Raw genomic sequence first — 23,935 nt, 5'->3', positions numbered from 1 at the left:
TGTGGTTTTCTGGCTGTACAGAATCTGCTCAATGATTCATACGTATGTCTGTTCATCTTCGGATTCTGTTACCTTGTATGTTATTACAGAATGTTGAGTAGACCTCCCTTGGTATTTGGTAGGTGTTTTGTCATTATATATTTTATATGTATTGGTGACTAAATAATTCATATAGTTTATATGTTATATGTTTATATACATTTAACATACATTACTATATCTATGTTATCCCCATAGTCCTTATTTATCCATCCTCCCACCTTTCATTTTGGCTAACACTTAGTTTGTTTTATAAGTCTGTGAGTGTCTTTTTCTGTGGAAATATGTTGATTGGTAGCAATCTTAGGATAACATGTATACATGATATCATAGGATATTTGTCATTCCCTCTTGACTTACTTAAGCTAATATGATTATTTCTAGGCTCATGTGTAGTCCTGAAAACGGCATTGTTCATTTTTTTCCCGAGGCTACTCTTCCATTCGGTATGTGTACAACTTCTTCTTTGTCCATTTATCTGTTGATGGACATTTTGTTTGCTTCCATGTTTTGGCTATTGTAAGTACTGCTGCAATACACGGTTTTCCATCCCGTGCCTTTTTGATTCTGGCTTTCACAGGTGACAGGCCCAGATCATATGGTGACTCAATTTTTACCTTTAAACGCACTGCCGTCCTGTTCCTATTATTTGGCCATTACCAGTTTACATCCCACTTAGACCGAGAGGTTACGCTTTTCTCCACAACTGCTTCAGCACCTATTGTTTGTTGACATTTTTTTTCACACACACACAGTGTATTTTATTTTTACAAGAGATAAATAGACTGACACTAAGCATTGTACATGGATGACCACAACAAAAGCAACAATGATTGCAGTTACCAAACCTGAAAGACACTCATACTATGTCATAATATTGACATTCAGTCCAGTAATCCTCCACTGTAACAGCTCCTTTACTTTGCAGTGAAAATTGATTTGTATATTCTTTGCCTCTGAGTCCTTGTGGGATTTTTTTTTAAATTCAGACAGAAAGTCACAAAAATTATACTCATCCTCATCAGTTCACTCAGTCCCATGTAATTAATTTTTGTTTTCATCTTGATCTTTCGTTAGCACTTTTTTGAGTTCATCAGTTTTTCATTAGAGTTCTGAAAATGCTTATTCATTCAGTTCAGCAGTGCAGTCAGTTACCAGAAACTTGTACTTGTCAGAGTCTTTTCCATGAATTTCTTGAAGATGAAACCCTTTAATAGGAACATATTTGCCAAAGCATCAGAGTACACCCAGAACTGTCTGTAAATGAGAAAAGACTTAAAAATGACCACAGTTAAAGATTTGATGAAAGTTCATAATAATGCAGTTGACAAGAAAATTAGTTATTTCTGAGATATACATTTTAAAGTAATAACTAGGATTATTACTTATAACATTATACCAGAACATATAAGATTTTTAGAAATTTCATGTAATGTCTGAAACATTTATATTAACATATTTCCATACATATTTCCATACAAATACAAATATAAGATTTTTAGAAATTTCATGTAATGTCTGAAACATTTATATTAACCTATTTCCATACAAATAACCCAATGAAAGTTTAGTATTAGTTGTTTTGTTTGTTTGTTTTTTTATACTGCAGGTTCTTATTAGGCATCAATTTTATACACATCAGTGTATACATGTCAATCCCAATCGCCCAATTCAGCACACCACCATCCCCACCCCACCGCAGTTTTCCCCCCTTGGTGTCCATATGTCCATTCTCTACATCTGTGTCTCAACTTCTGCCCTGCAAACCGGCTCATCTGTACCATTTTTCTGGGTTCCACATACATGCATTAATATACGATATTTGTTTTTCTCTTTGTGACTTACTTCACTCTGTATGACAGTCTCTAGATCCATCCACTTCTCAACAAATGACTCAATTTCGTTCCTTTTTATGGCTGAGTAATATTCCATTGTATATATGTACCACAACTTCTTTATCCATTCGTCTGTTGATGGGCATTTAGGTTGCTTCCATGACCTGGCTATTGTAAATAGTGCTGCAATGAACATTCGGGTGCATGTGTCTTTTTGAATTACGGTTTTCTCTGGGTATATGCTCAGTAGTGGGATTGCTGGGTCATATGGTAATTCTATTTTTAGTTTTTTAAGGAACCTCCATATTGTTCTCCATAGTGGCTGTATCAATTTACATTCCCACCAACAGTGCAAGAGGGTTCCCTTTTCTCCACACCCTCTCCAGCATTTGTTGTTTGTAGATTTTCTGATGATGCCCATTCTAACAGGAGTGAGGTGATACCTCATTGTAGTTTTGATTTGCATTTCTCTAATAATTAGCGATGTTGAGCATCTTTTCATGTGCTTCGTGGCCGTCTGTATGTCTTCTTTGGAGAAATGTCTACTTAGGTCTTCTGCCCATTTTTGGATTGGGGTGTTTGTTTCTTTAATATTGAGCTGAATGAGCTGTTTATATATTTTGGAGATTAATCCTTTGTCCGTTGATTCGTTTGCAAATATTTTCTCCCATTCCGAGGGTTGTCTTTTCGTCTTGTTTATGGTTTCCTTTGCTGTGCAAAAGCTTTGAGGTTTCATTAGGTCCCATTTGTTTATTTTTGTTTTTATTTCCATTACTCTAGGAGGTGGATCAAAAAAGATCTTGCTGTGATTTATGTCAAAGAGTGTTCTTCCTATGTTTTCCTCTAAGGGTTTTATAGTGTCCAGTCTTATATTTAGGTCTCTAATCCATTTTGAGTTTATTTTTGTGTATGGTGTTAGGGAGTATTCTAATTTCATTCTTTTGCATGTAGCTGTCCAGTTTTCCCAGCACCACTTATTGAAGAGACTGTCTTTTCTCCATTGTATATCTTTGCCTCCTTTGTCATAGATTAGTTGACCATAGGTGCGTGGGTTAATCTGTGGGCTTGCTATCTTGTTCCATTGATCTATGTTTCTGTTTTTGTGCCAGTACCATATTGTCTTGATTACTGTAGCTTTGTAGTATAGTCTGAAGTCAGGGAGTCTGATTCCTCCAGCTCCATTTTTTTCCCTCAAGACTGCTTTGGCTATTCGGGGTCTTTTGTGACTCCATACAAATTTTAAGATGATTTGTTCTAGCTCCGTAAAAAATGCCATTGGTAATTTGATAGGGATTGCGTTGAATCTGTATATTGCTTTGGGTAGTATACTCATTATCACAATGTTGATTCTTCCAATCCAAGAACATGGTATATCTCTCCATCTGTTGGTATCATCTTTAATTTCTTTCATCAGTGTCTTATAGTTTTCTGCATACAGGTCTTTTGTCTCCCTAGGTAGGTTTACTCCTAGGTATTTTATTCTTTTTGTTGCAATGGTAAATGGGAGTGTTTCCATAATTTCTCTTTCAGATTTTTCATCATTAGTGTATAGGAATGCAAGAGATTTCTGTGCATTCATTTTGTATCCTGCAACTTTACCATATTCATTCATTAGCTCTAGCAGTTTTCTGGTGGCAGTTTTAGGATTCTCTATGTATAGTATCATGTCATCCGCAAACAGTGACAGTTTTACCTCCTCTTTTCCAATTTGTATTCCTTTTATTTCTTTTTCTTCTCTGATTGCCGTGCATAGGACTTCCAGAACTATGTTGAATAATAGCGGTGAGAGTGGACATCCTTGTCTCGTTCCTGATCTTAGAGGAAATGCTTTCAGTTTTTCACCTTTGAGAATGATGTTTGCTGTGGGTTTGTCATATATGGCCTTTATTATGTTGAGGTAGGTTCCCTCTATGCCCACTTTCTGGAGAGTTTTTATCATAAATGGGTGTTGAATTTTGTCAAAAGCTTTTTCTGCATCTATTGAGATGATCATATGGTTTTTATTCTTCAATTTGTTAAGATGGTGTATCACATTGATTGATTTGCGTATATTGACGAATCCTTGCATCCCTGGGATAAATCCCACTTGATCGTGGTGTATGATCCTTTTAATGTGTTGTTGGATTCTGTTTGCTAGTGTTTTGTTGAGGATTTTTGCATCTATATTCATCAGTGATATTGGTCTGTAATTTTCTTTTTTTGTAGTGTCTTTGTCTGGTTTTGGTATCAGGGTGATGGTGGCCTCATAGAATGAGTTTGGGAGTGTTCCTTCCTCTGCAATTTTTGGAAGAGTTTGAGAAGGATAGGTCTTAGCTCTTCTCTAAATGTTTGATAGAATTCACCTGTGAAGCCATCTGGTCCTGGACTTTTGTTTGTTGGAAGATTTTTAATCACAGTTTCAATTTCATTACTTGTGATTGGTCTGTTCATATTTTCTGTTTCTTCCTGGTTCAGTCTTGGAAGGTTATACCTTTCTAAAAATGTGTCCATTTCTTCCAGGTTGTCCATTTTATTGGCGTAAAGTTGCTCGTAGTAGTCTCTTAGGATGCTTTGTATTTCTGCGGTGTCTGTTGTAACTTCTCCTTTTTCATTTCTGATTTTATTGATTTGAGTCCTCTCCCTCTTTTTCTTGATGAGTCTGGGCTAATGGCTTATCAATTTTGTTTATCTTCTCAAAGAACCGACTTTTAGTTTTATTGATCTTTGCTATTGTTTTCTTTGTTTCTATTTCATTTATTTCTGCTCTGATCTTTATGATTTCTTTCCTTCTGCTAACTTTGGGTTTTGTTTGATCTTCTTTCTCTAGTTTCTTTAGGTGTAAGGTTAGATTGTTTACTTGAGATTTTTCTTGTTTCCTGAGATAGGCTTGTATAGCTATCAACTTCCCTCTTAGAACTGCTTTTGCTGCATCCCATAGGTTTTGGGTCGTCGTGTTTTCATTGTCATTTGTCTCTAGGTATTTTTTGATTTCCTCTCTGATTTCTTCAGTGATCTCTTGGTTATTTAGTAACGTATTGTTTAGCCTCCACGTGTTTGTCTGTTTTACGTTTTTTTCCCTGTAATTCATTTCTAATCTCATAGCGTTGTGGTCCGAAAAGATGCTTGATATGATTTCAATTTTCTTAAATTTACTGAGGCTTGATTTGTGACCCAAGATGTGATCTATCCTGGAGAATGTTCCGTGCGCACTTGAGAAGAACGTGTAATCTGCTGGTTTTGGATGGAATGTCCTATATATACCAGTTAAATCTAACTGGTCTGTTGTGTCATTTAAAGCTTCTGTTTCCTTATTCATTTTCATTTTGGATGATCTGTCCATTGGTGTAAGTGAGGTGTTAAAGTCCCCCACTATGATTGTGTTACTGTCGATCTCCTCTTTTATAGCTGTTAGCAGTTGCCTTATGTATTGAGGTGCTCCTATGTTGGGTGCATATATATTTATAATTGTTATATCTTCTTCTTGGATTGATCCCTTGATCATTATGTAGTGTCCTTCCTTGTCTCTTGTAACATTCTTTATTTTAAAGTCTATTTTATCTGATATGAGTATAGCTACTCCAGCTTTCTTTTGATTTCCATTTGCATGGAATATCCTTTTCCATCGCCTCACTTTCAGTCTGTATGTGTCCCTAGGTCTAAAGTGGGTCTCTTGTAGATAGCATATATATGGGTCTTGTTTTTGTATCCATTCAGCCAGTCTATGTCTTTTGGTTGGGGCATTTAATCCATTCACGTTTAAGGTAATTATCGATATGTATGTTCCTATGACCATTTTCTTAATTGTTTTGGGTTTGTTTTTGTAGGTCCTTTTCTTCTTTTGTGTTTCCCACTTAGAGAAGTTCCTTTAGCATTTGTTGTAGAGCTGGTTTGGTGGTGCTGAATTCTCGTAGCTTTTGCTTGTCTGTAAAGCTTTTGATTTCTCCATCAAATCTAGATGAGATCCTTGCCGGGTAGAGTAATCTTGGTTGTAGGTTCTTCCCTTTCATCACTTTAAGTATATCATGCCACTCCCTTCTGGCTTGTAGAGTTTCTGCTGAGAAATCAGCTGTTAACCTTATGGGAGTTCCCTTGTATGTTATTTGTCGTTTTTCCCTTGCTGCTTTCAATAATTTTTCTTTGTCTTTAATTTTTGCCACTTTGATTACTATGTGTCTCGGCGTGTTTCTCCTTGGGTTTATCCTGTATGGGACTCTCTGCGCTTCCTGGACTTGGGTGGCTATTTCCTTTCCCATGTTAGGGAAGTTTTCGACTATAATCTCTTCAAATATTTTCTCTGGTCCTTTCTCTCTCTCTTCTCCTTCTGGGACCCCTATAATGCGAATGTTGTTGCATTTAATGTTGTCCCAGAGGTCTCTCAGGCTGTCTTCATTTCTTTTCATTCTTTTTTCTTTATTCTGTTCCGCAGCAGTGAATTCCACCATTCTGTCTTCCAGGTCACTTATCCGTTCTTCTGCCTCAGTTATTCTGCTATTGATTCCTTCTAGCGTAGTTTTCATTTCAGTTATTGTATTGGTCATCTCTGTTTGTTTGTTCTTTAATTCTTCTAGGTCTTTGTTAATCATTTCTTGCATCTTCTCAATCTTTGCCTCCATTCTTATTCCGAGGTCCTGGATCATCTTCACTATCATTATTCTGAATTCTTTTTCTGGAAGGTTGCCTATCTCCACTTCATTTAGTTGTTTTTCTGGGGTTTTTTCTTGTTCCTTCATCTGGTACATAGCCCTCTGCCTTTTCATCTTGTCTATCTTTCTGTAACTGTGGTTTTTGGTCCACAGGCTGCAGGATTGTCGTTTTTCTTGTTTCTGCTGTCTGCCCTCTGGTGGTTGAGGCTATCTAAGAGGCTTGATGGGAGGCTCTGGTGGTGGGTAGAGCTGACTGTTGCTGTGGCGGTCAGAGCTCAGTAAAACTTTAATCCACTTGACTGTTGATGGGTGGGGCTGGGTTCCCTCCCTGTTGGTTGTTTTGCCTGAGGCAACCCAACACTGGAGCCTACCTGGGCTCTTTGGTGGGGTTAATGGCAGACTCTGGGAGGGCTCACGCCAAGGAGCACTTCCCAGAACCTCCGCTGCCAGTGTCCTTGTCCCCACGGTGAAACAGAGCCACGCCCCGCCTCTGCAGGAGACCCCCAAACACCAGCAGGTAGGTCTGGTTCAGTCTCCCCCAGGGTCACTGCTCCTTCCCCTGGGTCCCGATGCGCACACTACTTTGTGTGTGCCCTCCAAGAGTGGGGTCTCTGTTTCCCCCAGTCCTGTAGAAGTCCTGCAATCAATTCCCACTAGGCTTCAAAGTCTGATTCTCTAGGAATTCCTCCTCCCGTTGCAGGACCCCCAGGTTGGGAAGCCTGACGTGGGGCTCAGAACCTTCACTCCAGTGGGTGGACTTCTGTGGTATAAGTGTTCGCCAGTCTCTGAGTCACCCACCCAGCAGTTATGGGATTTGATTTTACTCTGATTGCGCCCTCCTACCGTCTCACTGTGGCTTCTCCTCTGTCCTTGGACGTGCGGTATCCTCCTTGGTGTAGTCCAGGGTCTTCCTGTCAGTGATTGTCCAGCAGCCAGTTGTGATTCTGGTGCTCTCGCAAGAGGGAGTGAGAGCACGTCCTTCTACTCCGCCATCTTGGTTAATGCTCTGTTTGTTGACATTTTGCTGATGGTCATTCTGACTGGTGTGAGGTGATAGCTTTGTGTAGATTGGATTTGCATGCGTCTCATAATTCCTGATGTTTTGCGTTTATCAATGTTCTTTTCATTTTTTTTTAAGATGGAGCTAAAGTTACAACTTCAAATTGCCTTCTTGAAAAATTTGCCACGTTTCGATTTTTTTGGCCATTCCCTACCCCAGGACATTTTTTGAGGGCATGAGTCATTTACAGCCCTGCAGTCCTTGTGAATATTAGTGACCATTAGCAGTAGATTTAAAGCTGCTGTTTGAGGAAACAGCCTTAGGGTGGCAGCATTTCCATGTTGCCAACTCTGCTTGCTAGGCAAACAGAACCTTGCTGCAAGTTGTGCTTTTAGGTTGCAGATTAGAGTGGAATGTGCCAGGACAAACCCCCGTAAGTTTTAGCCTCCGTAATTCTTGTTTGTGTCTTTAAGTTGTAGTTTTTATCAGAGCAAATTTGATTGAAAAATGTCTTTTTTTCTAGGTGTACAGAATCTTGTTCATTTACACATATACACATATATCTGTTGATCTTTGGGTCCTTTCCCATGTAGGTTGTTACAGAGTGTTGAGTAGACCACTTTTGGTATTCCATAGGTCTTTGGGGATTATATATTTTATATGTATTAATATATGTGTGTTAACCCCAATATCCTAATTTATCCATTCCTCACACCTTTTCTATGGCTTAACCATAAGTTTGTCTTCTCAATCTGAGATTGCCTTTCTCTAGGAAATATGTTCATTTTTATGAATTTTCAGATAACATAAGGGACATCATAGGGCATTTGTCTTTCGCATTCTGACTTACTTCACATTGTGTGATTATCTCTAGGCTCATCTGTGGTGCTGCATATGCCATTGTTTTATTTTTTTTGTGACTGATACTCCGATCTGTCCATATACCACTTCTTCTTTGTCCATTCATCTGATTATGGACCTTTTTTTTGCTTCCATGTCTTGGCAATTTCAATATTGCTGCAGTACCATTTGCCTGCCTCTGTCTTTCCGATTCTTGTGGTCTTAGGTTATAGGCCCAAAAGGTGCCCTGCAGCATCATATGGTAGCTTAATTTTTACCTTTTAAAGCAGCTCCGTTCAGTTTTCGTTAGTGCTGTTACCATTTTACATTCCACCAGCAGCTAGAAGGTACAGAGTTCTCTAAAAGCCCTTCAGCATTTATAGTTTGTAGACTTTTTGCTGATGGTCATTTGACTGGTGTAAGCTGAAACCTTTTTGGAAGTTGGATTTGCATGTGGCTAATAATTCCTTATACTGAGCTTTAGGCATGTCCTTTTTTGTCCTTTTCCTTTTTTATTTAAAGAGTGACTAAAACTTCCCTCTTCATATTGACTTCTTGAAACATTTGTCATGTGTTGAATTTTCTTGCCTATTCCCTACGCCAGGGCATTTTTTGGGGACAGGTGTCATTTATAGCCCTGCAGTCCTTGTGCCTATTAAGCAACCATTAGCACTTGGTTTAAAGCTGCTGTTATGGGAAACAGCCACAAGGCGGCAGCATTATTACGTTCTCAACTCTTGTTACTAGTGCAAAAGAGTCTTCCTGGAGGTAGTGTTCCAAGGTTGTAAATTAGAGTGGAATGTGCTGGGACAAGCCCCCAGAAGTTTATGTCACCTTACTTATGTTTGTTTTTTAAATTTAATTTCTATTTCTTATCGGAGTAAATTTGATTAGAGTGTTGTGGTTTTCTGGCTGTACAGAATCTGCTCAATGATTCATACAGATGTCTGTTCATCTTCGGATCCTGTTACCTTGTATGTTATTACAGAATGTTGAGTAGACCTCCCTTGGTATTTGGTAGGTGTTTTGTCACTATATATTTTATATGTATTGGCGACTATATAATTCATATAGTTTATATGTTATATGTTTATATACATTTAATATACATTAGTATATGTATGTTAGCCCCATAGTCCTAATTTATCCATCCTCCCACCTTTCATTTTGGCTAACCATTAGTTTGTTTTGTAAATCTGTGATTGTCTTTTTCTGTAGACATATGTTCATTGGTAGCAATCTTAGGATAACATGTACGCATGATATCATAGGATATTTGTCATACCTTTTTGACTTACTTAACCTTATATGATTATTTCTAGGCTCATTTGTAGTCCTGAAAACGGCATTGTTCATTTTTTTCCCAAGGCTACTACTATTCCATTCTGTCCATATACCACTTCTTCTTTGTCCATTCTTCTGTTTATGGAACTTTTTTTTGCTTCCATGTGTTGGCTATTTCAGTATTGCTGCAGTGCACATTTGCCTGCCTCTGTCTTTCCGATTCTGGTGGTCTTAGGTTATAGGCCCAAAACGTGCCCTGCTGCATCATATGGTAGCTCAATTTTTACCTTTTAAAGCAGCTCCATTCAGTTTTCGTTAGTGCTGTTACCACTTTACATCCCACCAGCAGCTAGAAGGATGAGAGGTCTCTAAAACCCCTTCAGCATTTATAGTTTGTAGACTTTTTGCTGATGGTCATTTGACTGGTGTGAGTTGAAACTTTTTTCACGTTGCCTTTGCATGTGGCTAATAATTCCTTATACTGAGCTTTAGGCATCTCCTTTTTTTTCTTTTCCTTTTTTTTTTAAAGAGTGATTACAACTTCCCTCTTCCTATTGACTTCTTGAAAAATTTGTCAGGTGTTGAATTTTCTTGCCTATTCCCTATCCCAGGGCATTTTTTGAGGACAGGTGTCATTTACAGCCCTGCAGTCCTTGTGACTATTAAGCAACCATTAGCACTTGGTTTAAAGCTGCTGTTGTGGGATACAGCCACAAGGCAGCAGCATTATTACGTTCTCAGCTCTTGTTACTAGTGCAAAAGAATCTTCCTGGAGGTAGAGTTCCAAGGTTGTATATTAGAGTGGAATGTGCTGGGACAAGCCCCCAGAACTTTATGTCGCCTTAGTTATGTTTGTTTTTTAAATTTAATTTCTATTTCTTATCGGAGTGTTGTGGTTTTCTGGCTGTACAGAATCTGCTCAATGATTCATACGTATGTCTGTTCATCTTCGGATTCTGTTACCTTGTATGTTATTACAGAATGTTGAGTAGACCTCCCTTGGTATTTGGTAGGTGTTTTGTCATTATATATTTTATATGTATTGGTGACTAAATAATTCATAGAGTTTATATGTTATATGTTTATATACATTTAACATACATTACTATATCTATGTTACCCCATAGTCCTTATTTATCCATCCTCCCACCTTTCATTTTGGCTAACCCTTAGTTTGTTTTATAAGTCTGTGAGTGTCTTTTTCTGTGGAAATATGTTCATTGGTAGCAATCTTAGGATAACATGTATACATGATATCATAGGATATTTGTCATTCCCTCTTGACTTACTTAAGCTAATATGATTATTTCTAGGCTCATGTGTAGTCCTGAAAACGGCATTGTTCATTTTTTTCCCGAGGCTACTCTTCCATTCGGTATGTGTACCACTTCTTCTTTGTCCATTTATCTGTTGATGGACATTTTGTTTGCTTCCATGTTTTGGCTATTGTAAGTACTGCTGCAATACACGGTTTTCCATCCCGTGCCTTTTTGATTCTGGCTTTCACAGGTGACAGGCCCAATAGTGGGCCTTCCAGATCATATGGTGACTCAATTTTTACCTTTAAACGCACTGCCGTCCTGTTCTTATTATTTGGCCATTACCAGTTTACATCCCACTTAGACCGAGAGGTTACGCTTTTCTCCACAACTGCTTCAGCACCTATTGTTTGTTGACATTTTTTTTCACACACACACAGTGTATTTTATTTTTACAAGAGATAAATAGACTGACAGTAAGCATTGTACATGGATGACCACAACAAAAGCAACAATGATTGCAGTTACCAAACCTGAAACACACTCATACTATGTCATAATATTGACATTCAGTCCAGTAATCCTCCACTGTAACAGCTCCTTTACTTTGCAGTGAAAATTGATTTGTATATTCTTTGCCTCTGAGTCCTTGTGGGATTTTTTTTTAATTCAGACAGAAAGTCACAAAAATTATACTCATCCTCATCAGTTCACTCAGTCCCATGTAATTAAATTTTTGTTTTCATCTTGATCTTTTGTTAGCACTTTTTTGAGTTCATCAGTTTTTCATTAGAGTTCTGAAAATGCTTATTCATTCAGTTCAGCAGTGCAGTCAGTTACCAGAAACTTGTACTTGTCAGAGTCTTTTCCATGAATTTCTTGAAGATGAAACCCTTTAATAGGAACATATTTGCCAAAGCATCAGAGTACACCCAGAACTGTCTGTAAATGAGAAAAGACTTAAAAATGACCACAGTTAAAGATTTGATGAAAGTTCATAATAATGCAGTTGACAAGAAAATTAGTTATTTCTGAGATATACATTTTAAAGTAATAACTAGGATTATTACTTATAACATTATACCAGAACATATAAGATTTTTAGAAATTTCATGTAATGTCTGAAACATTTATATTAACATATTTCCATACATATTTCCATACAAATACAAATATAAGATTTTTAGAAATTTCATGTAATGTCTGAAACATTTATATTAACCTATTTCCATACAAATAACCCAATGAAAGTTTAGTATTAGTTGTTTTGTTTGTTTGTTTTTTTATACTGCAGGTTCTTATTAGGCATCAATTTTATACACATCAGTGTATACATGTCAATCCCAATCGCCCAATTCAGCACACCACCATCCCCACCCCACCGCAGTTTTCCCCCCTTGGTGTCCATATGTCCATTCTCTACATCTGTGTCTCAACTTCTGCCCTGCAAACCGGCTCATCTGTACCATTTTTCTGGGTTCCACATACATGCATTAATATACGATATTTGTTTTTCTCTTTGTGACTTACTTCACTCTGTATGACAGTCTCTAGATCCATCCACTTCTCAACAAATGACTCAATTTCGTTCCTTTTTATGGCTGAGTAATATTCCATTGTATATATGTACCACAACTTCTTTATCCATTCGTCTGTTGATGGGCATTTAGGTTGCTTCCATGACCTGGCTATTGTAAATAGTGCTGCAATGAACATTCGGGTGCATGTGTCTTTTTGAATTACGGTTTTCTCTGGGTATATGCTCAGTAGTGGGATTGCTGGGTCATATGGTAATTCTATTTTTAGTTTTTTAAGGAACCTCCATATTGTTCTCCATAGTGGCTGTATCAATTTACATTCCCACCAACAGTGCAAGAGGGTTCCCTTTTCTCCACACCCTCTCCAGCATTTGTTGTTTGTAGATTTTCTGATGATGCCCATTCTAACAGGAGTGAGGTGATACCTCATTGTAGTTTTGATTTGCATTTCTCTAATAATTAGCGATGTTGAGCATCTTTTCATGTGCTTCGTGGCCGTCTGTATGTCTTCTTTGGAGAAATGTCTACTTAGGTCTTCTGCCCATTTTTGGATTGGGGTGTTTGTTTCTTTAATATTGAGCTGAATGAGCTGTTTATATATTTTGGAGATTAATCCTTTGTCCGTTGATTCGTTTGCAAATATTTTCTCCCATTCCGAGGGTTGTCTTTTCGTCTTGTTTATGGTTTCCTTTGCTGTGCAAAAGCTTTGAGGTTTCATTAGGTCCCATTTGTTTATTTTTGTTTTTATTTCCATTACTCTAGGAGGTGGATCAAAAAAGATCTTGCTGTGATTTATGTCAAAGAGTGTTCTTCCTATGTTTTCCTCTAAGGGTTTTATAGTGTCCAGTCTTATATTTAGGTCTCTAATCCATTTTGAGTTTATTTTTGTGTATGGTGTTAGGGAGTATTCTAATTTCATTCTTTTGCATGTAGCTGTCCAGTTTTCCCAGCACCACTTATTGAAGAGACTGTCTTTTCTCCATTGTATATCTTTGCCTCCTTTGTCATAGATTAGTTGACCATAGGTGCGTGGGTTAATCTGTGGGCTTGCTATCTTGTTCCATTGATCTATGTTTCTGTTTTTGTGCCAGTACCATATTGTCTTGATTACTGTAGCTTTGTAGTATAGTCTGAAGTCAGGGAGTCTGATTCCTCCAGCTCCATTTTTTTCCCTCAAGACTGCTTTGGCTATTCGGGGTCTTTTGTGACTCCATACAAATTTTAAGATGATTTGTTCTAGCTCCGTAAAAAATGCCATTGGTAATTTGATAGGGATTGCGTTGAATCTGTATATTGCTTTGGGTAGTATACTCATTATCACAATGTTGATTCTTCCAATCCAAGAACATGGTATATCTCTCCATCTGTTGGTATCATCTTTAATTTCTTTCATCAGTGTCTTATAGTTTTCTGCATACAGGTCTTTTGTCTCCCTAGGTAGGTTTACTCCTAGGTATTTTATTCTTTTTGTTGCAATGGTAAATGGGAGTGTTTCCATAATTTCTCTTTCAGATTTTTCATCATTAGTGTATAGGAATGCAAGAGATTTCTGTGCATTCATTTTGTATCCTGCAACTTTACCATATTCATTCATTAGCTCTAGCAGTTTTCTGGTGGCAGTTTTAGGATTCTCTATGTATAGTATCATGTCATCCGCAAACAGTGACAGTTTTACCTCCTCTTTTCCAATTTGTATTCCTTTTATTTCTTTTTCTTCTCTGATTGCCGTGCATAGGACTTCCAGAACTATGTTGAATAATAGCGGTGAGAGTGGACATCCTTGTCTCGTTCCTGATCTTAGAGGAAATGCTTTCAGTTTTTCACCTTTGAGAATGATGTTTGCTGTGGGTTTGTCATATATGGCCTTTATTATGTTGAGGTAGGTTCCCTCTATGCCCACTTTCTGGAGAGTTTTTATCATAAATGGGTGTTGAATTTTGTCAAAAGCTTTTTCTGCATCTATTGAGATGATCATATGGTTTTTATTCTTCAATTTGTTAAGATGGTGTATCACATTGATTGATTTGCGTATATTGACGAATCCTTGCATCCCTGGGATAAATCCCACTTGATCGTGGTGTATGATCCTTTTAATGTGTTGTTGGATTCTGTTTGCTAGTGTTTTGTTGAGGATTTTTGCATCTATATTCATCAGTGATATTGGTCTGTAATTTTCTTTTTTTGTAGTGTCTTTGTCTGGTTTTGGTATCAGGGTGATGGTGGCCTCATAGAATGAGTTTGGGAGTGTTCCTTCCTCTGCAATTTTTGGAAGAGTTTGAGAAGGATAGGTCTTAGCTCTTCTCTAAATGTTTGATAGAATTCACCTGTGAAGCCATCTGGTCCTGGACTTTTGTTTGTTGGAAGATTTTTAATCACAGTTTCAATTTCATTACTTGTGATTGGTCTGTTCATATTTTCTGTTTCTTCCTGGTTCAGTCTTGGAAGGTTATACCTTTCTAAAAATGTGTCCATTTCTTCCAGGTTGTCCATTTTATTGGCGTAAAGTTGCTCGTAGTAGTCTCTTAGGATGCTTTGTATTTCTGCGGTGTCTGTTGTAACTTCTCCTTTTTCATTTCTGATTTTATTGATTTGAGTCCTCTCCCTCTTTTTCTTGATGAGTCTGGGCTAATGGCTTATCAATTTTGTTTATCTTCTCAAAGAACCGACTTTTAGTTTTATTGATCTTTGCTATTGTTTTCTTTGTTTCTATTTCATTTATTTCTGCTCTGATCTTTATGATTTCTTTCCTTCTGCTAACTTTGGGTTTTGTTTGTTCTTCTTTCTCTAGTTTCTTTAGGTGTAAGGTTAGATTGTTTACTTGAGATTTTTCTTGTTTCCTGAGATAGGCTTGTATAGCTATCAACTTCCCTCTTAGAACTGCTTTTGCTGCATCCCATAGGTTTTGGGTCGTCGTGTTTTCATTGTCATTTGTCTCTAGGTATTTTTTGATTTCCTCTCTGATTTCTTCAGTGATCTCTTGGTTATTTAGTAACGTATTGTTTAGCCTCCACGTGTTTGTCTGTTTTACGTTTTTTTCCTGTTTTACGTTTTTTTCCCTGTAATTCATTTCTAATCTCATAGCGTTGTGGTCCGAAAAGATGCTTGATATGATTTCAATTTTCTTAAATTTACTGAGGCTTGATTTGTGACCCAAGATGTGATCTATCCTGGAGAATGTTCCGTGCGCACTTGAGAAGAACGTGTAATCTGCTGGTTTTGGATGGAATGTCCTATATATACCAGTTAAATCTAACTGGTCTGTTGTGTCATTTAAAGCTTCTGTTTCCTTATTCATTTTCATTTTGGATGATCTGTCCATTGGTGTAAGTGAGGTGTTAAAGTCCCCCACTATGATTGTGTTACTGTCGATCTCCTCTTTTATAGCTGTTAGCAGTTGCCTTATGTATTGAGGTGCTCCTATGTTGGGTGCATATATATTTATAATTGTTATATCTTCTTCTTGGATTGATCCCTTAATCATTATGTAGTGTCCTTCCTTGTCTCTTGTAACATTCTTTATTTTAAAGTCTATTTTATCTGATATGAGTATAGCTACTCCAGCTTTCTTTTGATTTCCATTTGCATGGAATATCCTTTTCCATCGCCTCACTTTCAGTCTGTATGTGTCCCTAGGTCTAAAGTGGGTCTCTTGTAGATAGCATATATATGGGTCTTGTTTTTGTATCCATTCAGCCAGTCTATGTCTTTTGGTTGGGGCATTTAATCCATTCACGTTTAAGGTAATTATCGATATGTATGTTCCTATGACCATTTTCTTAATTGTTTTGGGTTTGTTTTTGTAGGTCCTTTTCTTCTCTTGTGTTTCCCACTTAGAGAAGTTCCTTTAGCATTTGTTGTAGAGCTGGTTTGGTGGTGCTGAATTCTCGTAGCTTTTGCTTGTCTGTAAAGCTTTTGATTTCTCCATCAAATCTAGATGAGATCCTTGCCGGGTAGAGTAATCTTGGTTGTAGGTTCTTCCCTTTCATCACTTTAAGTATATCATGCCACTCCCTTCTGGCTTGTAGAGTTTCTGCTGAGAAATCAGCTGTTAACCTTATGGGAGTTCCCTTGTATGTTATTTGTCGTTTTTCCCTTGCTGCTTTCAATAATTTTTCTTTGTCTTTAATTTTTGCCACTTTGATTACTATGTGTCTCGGCGTGTTTCTCCTTGGGTTTATCCTGTATGGGACTCTCTGCGCTTCCTGGACTTGGGTGGCTATTTCCTTTCCCATGTTAGGGAAGTTTTCGACTATAATCTCTTCAAATATTTTCTCTGGTCCTTTCTCTCTCTCTTCTCCTTCTGGGACCCCTATAATGCGAATGTTGTTGCATTTAATGTTGTCCCAGAGGTCTCTCAGGCTGTCTTCATTTCTTTTCATTCTTTTTTCTTTATTCTGTTCCGCAGCAGTGAATTCCACCATTCTGTCTTCCAGGTCACTTATCCGTTCTTCTGCCTCAGTTATTCTGCTATTGATTCCTTCTAGCGTAGTTTTCATTTCAGTTATTGTATTGGTCATCTCTGTTTGTTTGTTCTTTAATTCTTCTAGGTCTTTGTTAATCATTTCTTGCATCTTCTCAATCTTTGCCTCCATTCTTATTCCGAGGTCCTGGATCATCTTCACTATCATTATTCTGAATTCTTTTTCTGGAAGGTTGCCTATCTCCACTTCATTTAGTTGTTTTTCTGGGGTTTTTTCTTGTTCCTTCATCTGGTACCTAGCCCTCTGCCTTTTCATCTTGTCTATCTTTCTGTAACTGTGGTTTTTGGTCCACAGGCTGCAGGATTGTCGTTTTTCTTGTTTCTGCTGTCTGCCCTCTGGTGGTTGAGGCTATCTAAGAGGCTTGATGGGAGGCTCTGGTGGTGGGTAGAGCTGACTGTTGCTGTGGCGGTCAGAGCTCAGTAAAACTTTAATCCACTTGACTGTTGATGGGTGGGGCTGGGTTCCCTCCCTGTTGGTTGTTTTGCCTGAGGCAACCCAACACTGGAGCCTACCTGGGCTCTTTGGTGGGGTTAATGGCAGACTCTGGGAGGGCTCACGCCAAGGAGCACTTCCCAGAACCTCCGCTGCCAGTGTCCTTGTCCCCACGGTGAAACAGAGCCACGCCCCGCCTCTGCAGGAGACCCCCAAACACCAGCAGGTAGGTCTGGTTCAGTCTCCCCCAGGGTCACTGCTCCTTCCCCTGGGTCCCGATGCGCACACTACTTTGTGTGTGCCCTCCAAGAGTGGGGTCTCTGTTTCCCCCAGTCCTGTAGAAGTCCTGCAATCAATTCCCACTAGGCTTCAAAGTCTGATTCTCTAGGAATTCCTCCTCCCGTTGCAGGACCCCCAGGTTGGGAAGCCTGACGTGGGGCTCAGAACCTTCACTCCAGTGGGTGGACTTCTGTGGTATAAGTGTTCGCCAGTCTCTGAGTCACCCACCCAGCAGTTATGGGATTTGATTTTACTCTGATTGCGCCCTCCTACCGTCTCACTGTGGCTTCTCCTCTGTCCTTGGACGTGCGGTATCCTCCTTGGTGTAGTCCAGGGTCTTCCTGTCAGTGATTGTCCAGCAGCCAGTTGTGATTCTGGTGCTCTCGCAAGAGGGAGTGAGAGCACGTCCTTCTACTCCGCCATCTTGGTTAATGCTCTGTTTGTTGACATTTTGCTGATGGTCATTCTGACTGGTGTGAGGTGATAGCTTTGTGTAGATTGGATTTGCATGCGTCTCATAATTCCTGATGTTTTGCGTTTATCAATGTTCTTTTCATTTTTTTTTAAGATGGAGCTAAAGTTACAACTTCAAATTGCCTTCTTGAAAAATTTGCCACGTTTCGATTTTTTTGGCCATTCCCTACCCCAGGACATTTTTTGAGGGCATGAGTCATTTACAGCCCTGCAGTCCTTGTGAATATTAGTGACCATTAGCAGTAGATTTAAAGCTGCTGTTTGAGGAAACAGCCTTAGGGTGGCAGCATTTCCATGTTGCCAACTCTGCTTGCTAGGCAAACAGAACCTTGCTGCAAGTTGTGCTTTTAGGTTGCAGATTAGAGTGGAATGTGCCAGGACAAACCCCCGTAAGTTTTAGCCTCCGTAATTCTTGTTTGTGTCTTTAAGTTGTAGTTTTTATCAGAGCAAATTTGATTGAAAAATGTCTTTTTTTCTAGGTGTACAGAATCTTGTTCATTTACACATATACACATATATCTGTTGATCTTTGGGTCCTTTCCCATGTAGGTTGTTACAGAGTGTTGAGTAGACCACTTTTGGTATTCCATAGGTCTTTGGGGATTATATATTTTATATGTATTAATATATGTGTGTTAACCCCAATATCCTAATTTATCCATTCCTCACACCTTTTCTATGGCTTAACCATAAGTTTGTCTTCTCAATCTGAGATTGCCTTTCTCTAGGAAATATGTTCATTTTTATGAATTTTCAGATAACATAAGGGACATCATAGGGCATTTGTCTTTCGCATTCTGACTTACTTCACATTGTGTGATTATCTCTAGGCTCATCTGTGGTGCTGCATATGCCATTGTTTTATTTTTTTTGTGACTGATACTCCGATCTGTCCATATACCACTTCTTCTTTGTCCATTCATCTGATTATGGACCTTTTTTTTGCTTCCATGTCTTGGCAATTTCAATATTGCTGCAGTACCATTTGCCTGCCTCTGTCTTTCCGATTCTTGTGGTCTTAGGTTATAGGCCCAAAAGGTGCCCTGCAGCATCATATGGTAGCTTAATTTTTACCTTTTAAAGCAGCTCCGTTCAGTTTTCGTTAGTGCTGTTACCATTTTACATTCCACCAGCAGCTAGAAGGTACAGAGTTCTCTAAAAGCCCTTCAGCATTTATAGTTTGTAGACTTTTTGCTGATGGTCATTTGACTGGTGTAAGCTGAAACCTTTTTGAAAGTTGGATTTGCATGTGGCTAATAATTCCTTATACTGAGCTTTAGGCATGTCCTTTTTTGTCCTTTTCCTTTTTTATTTAAAGAGTGACTAAAACTTCCCTCTTCATATTGACTTCTTGAAACATTTGTCATGTGTTGAATTTTCTTGCCTATTCCCTACGCCAGGGCATTTTTTGGGGACAGGTGTCATTTATAGCCCTGCAGTCCTTGTGCCTATTAAGCAACCATTAGCACTTGGTTTAAAGCTGCTGTTATGGGAAACAGCCACAAGGCGGCAGCATTATTACGTTCTCAACTCTTGTTACTAGTGCAAAAGAGTCTTCCTGGAGGTAGTGTTCCAAGGTTGTAAATTAGAGTGGAATGTGCTGGGACAAGCCCCCAGAAGTTTATGTCACCTTACTTATGTTTGTTTTTTAAATTTAATTTCTATTTCTTATCGGAGTAAATTTGATTAGAGTGTTGTGGTTTTCTGGCTGTACAGAATCTGCTCAATGATTCATACATATGTCTGTTCATCTTCGAACCTGTTAGCATGTATGTGATTACAGAATGTATATTTTAAAGGTATTGGTGATTATATTATTTATATATTTCATATGTTATATGTTTATATACATTTAACATACATTAGTATATGTATTTTAACCGCATTGTCCTAATTTACCCATCCTCCCACCTTTCATTTTGGCTAGCCGTTAGTTTATTTGATAAGTCTGTGAGTGTCTTTTTCTGTGGAAATATGTTCATTGGTAGCAATGTTAGGATAACATGTATAAATGATGTCATAGGATATTTGTCATACCCTTTTGACTTACTTAACCTTCTATGATTATTTCTAGGCTCAACTGTAGTCCTGAAAACGGCATTGTTCATTGTTTTCCAGAGGCTACTATTCCATTTGGTACGTATCCCACTTCGTCTTTGTCCATTCATCTGTTTATGGACCTTTTTTTTTGCTTCCATGTCTTTGCTATTTCAGTATTGTTGCAGTGCACATTTGCCTGCCTCTGTCTTTCCGATTCTGGTGGTCTTAGGTTATAAGCCCAAAAGGTGCCCTGCCGCATCATATGGTAGCTCAATTTTTACGTTTTCAAGCAGCTCGATTCAGTTTGCATTAGTGCTGTTACGACTTTATATCCCACCAGCAGCTAGAAGGTACACACTTCTCTAAAACCCCTTCAGCATTTATAGTTTGTAGACTTTTTGCTGATGGTCATGACTGGTGTGAGCTGAAACCTTTTTGGAGGTTGGATACGCATGTGGCTAATAATTCCTTATGCTGAGCTTTAGGCATGTCCTATTTTTTCTTTTCCTTTTTTTTAAAAAGAGTGAGTACAACTTCCCTCCTCTTATTGATTTCTTGAAAAGTTTCTTATGTGTTGAATTTTCTTGCCTATTCCCTACCCCAGGGCAATTTTTGAGGGCCTGTGTCATTTACAGCCCTGCAGTCCTTGTGACTATATAAGCAACCATTGTCATTGGGTTTAAAGCTGCTGTTTTTGGAGACAGCCACAAGGCGGCAGCATTAGTACGTTCTCAACTCTTGTTACTAGGACAACAGAGTCTTCCTGGAGGTAGTGTTCCGAGCTTTTAAATTAGAGTGCAATGTGCAGGGACAAGCCCCCAGAAGTTTATGTCTCCTTACTTATGTTTGTTTTTTAAATTTAATTTGTATTTTTTATCGGAGTAAATTTGATTAGAGTGTTTTGATTGTCTGGCTGTACAGAATCTGTTCAATGATTCATACATATGTCTGTTCATCTTCGGATCCTGTTACCATGTATGTGATCACAGAATATATATTTTGAAGGTATTGGTGATTATATAATTCATATCGTTTATATGTTATATGTTTATATACATTTAACTTACATTAGTATATGTATGTTAACCCCATAGTCCTAAATTACCCATCGCCCCACCTTTCATTTTGGCTAACCATTAGTTTATTTGATAAGTCTGTGAGTGTCTTTTTCTGTGGAAATATGTTCATTGGTAGCAATCTTAAGAAAACTTGTATAAATGATATCATAGGATATTTGTCATACCCTTTTGACTTACTTAACCTTATATGATTTTTTCTAGGCTCAACTCTAGTCCTGAAAACAGCATTGTTCAATTTTCTCCCGAGGCTACTATTCCATTCTGTCCGTATACCACTTCTTCTTTGTCCATTCATCTGTTTATGGACCTTTTTTTTGCTTCCATATCTTGGCTATTTCAGTATTGTTGCAGTGCATATTTGCCTGCCTCTGTCTTTCCAATTTTGGTGGTCTTAGGTTATAGGCCCAAAAGGTGCCCTGCCCCATCATTTGGTAGCTCAATTTTTACCTTTTCAAGCAGCTCGATTCAGTTTGCGTTAGTGCTGTTTCCACTTTACATCCCACCAGCAGCTAGAAGGTACACAGATCTCTAAAACCCCTTCAGCATTTATAGTTTGTAGACATTTTGCTGATGGTAATGACTGGTGTGAGCTGAAACCTTTTTGAATTTGAATTTGTATGTGGCTCATAATTCCTTATACTAAGCTTTAGGCATGTCCTTTTTTTCTTTTCCTTTTTTTTTTAAAGAGTGAGTACAACTTCCCTCCTCTTATTGACTTCTTGGAAATTTCTCATGTGTTGAATGTTCTTGCCAATTCCCTACCCCAGGGCATATTTTGAGGGCTTGTGTCATTTACAGCCCTGCAGTCCTTGTGACTATATAAGCAGTCATTGGCACTGGGTTTAAAGTGCTGTTGTGGGAAGCAGCCACAAGGCGGCAGCATTATTGCGTTCTCAAGTCTTGTTACTAGGAGAACAGAGTCTTCCTGGGGGTAGTGTTCTGAGCTTGTAAATTAGAGTGCAATGTGCTGGGACAAGCCCCCAGAAGTTTATGTCTCCTAACTTATGTTTTTTTTTTTAATTTAATTTCTATTTCTTATCGGAGTAAATTTGATTAGAGTGTTTTGATTGTCTGGCTGTACAGAATCTGCTCAATGATTCATACATATGTCTGTTCATCTTCGGATCCTGTTACCATGTATGTGATCACAGAATATATATTTTGAAGGTATTGGTGATTATATAATTCATATCGTTTATATGTTATATGTTTATATACATTTAACTTACATTAGTATATGTATGTTAACCCCATAGTCCTAACTTACCCATCCCCCCACCTTTCATTTTGGCTAACCATTAGTTTATTTGATAAGTCTGTGAGTGTCTTTTTCTGTGGAAATATGTTCATTGGTAGCAATCTTAAGAAAACTTGTATAAATGATATCATAGGATATTTGTCATACCCTTTTGACTTACTTAACCTTATATGATTTTTTCTAGGCTCAACTTTAGTCCTGAAAACAGCATTGTTCATTTTTCTCCCGAGGCTACTATTCCATTCTGTCCGTATACCACTTCTTCTTTGTCCATTCATCTGTTTATGGACCTTTTTTTTGCTTCCATATCTTGGCTATTTCAGTATTGTTGCAGTGCACATTTGCCTGCCTCTGTCTTTCCGATTCTGGTGGTCTTAGGTTATAGGCCCAAAAGGTGCCCTGCCGCATCATATGGTAGCTCAATGTTTACCTTTTCAAGCAGCTCAATTCAGTTTGCGTTACTCCTGTTACCACTTTACATCCAAACAGCAGCTAGAAGGTACACAGTTCTCTAAAACCCCTTCAGCATTTATAGTTTGTAGACTTTTTGCTGATGGTCATGACTGGTGTGAGCTGAAACCTTTTTGGAGGTTGGATACACATGTGGCTAATAATTCCTTATGCTGAGCTTTAGGCATGTCCTTTTTTTCTTTTCCTTTTTTTTTTAGAGTGAGTACAACTTCCGTACTCTTATTGACTTCTTGAAAATTTCTCATGTGTTGAATTTCCTTGCCTATTCCCTACACCAGGGCATTTTTTGAGGGCCTGTGTCTTTTACAGCCCTGCAGTCCTTGTGACTATATAAGCAACCATTGGTACTGGGTTTAAAGCTACTGTTGTGGGAAGCAGCCACAAGGCGGCAGCATTATTACGTTCTCAAGTCTTGTTACTAGGACAACACAGTCTTCCTGGAGGTAGTGTTCCGAGCCTGTAAATTAGAGTGCAATGTCCTGGGACAAGCCCCCAGAAGTTTATGTCTCCTAACTTATGTTTGTGTTTTAAATTTAATTTCTATTTCTTATCGGAGTAAATTTGATTAGAGTGTTGTGGTTTTCTGGCTGTACAGAATCTGCTCAATGATTCATACATATGTCTGTTCATCTTCGGATCCTGTTACCATGTATGTGATTACAGAATGTATATTTTGAAGGTATTGGTGAATATATAATTCATATCATTTATATGTTATATGTTTATATACATTTAACATACATTAGTATATGTATGTTAACCCCATAGTCCTAATTTACCCATCCTCCCACCTTTCATTTTGGCTAACCATTAGTTTATATGATAAGTCTGTGAGTGTCTTTTTCTGTGGAAATATGTTCATTGGTAGCAATCTTAGGATAACATGTATAAATGATATCATAGGATATTTGTCATACCCTTTTGACTTACTTAACCTTATATGATTATTTCTAGGCTCAACTCTAGTCCTGAAAACAGCATTGTTCATTTTTTTCCAGAGGCTA

This window comes from Balaenoptera physalus (assembly GCF_965194825.1).
Source record: "Balaenoptera physalus genome assembly, contig: SUPER_1_unloc_3, whole genome shotgun sequence".
Classification (NCBI taxonomy): domain Eukaryota; kingdom Metazoa; phylum Chordata; class Mammalia; order Artiodactyla; family Balaenopteridae; genus Balaenoptera; species Balaenoptera physalus.
Note: the sequence above shows the minus strand (reverse complement) of the source record.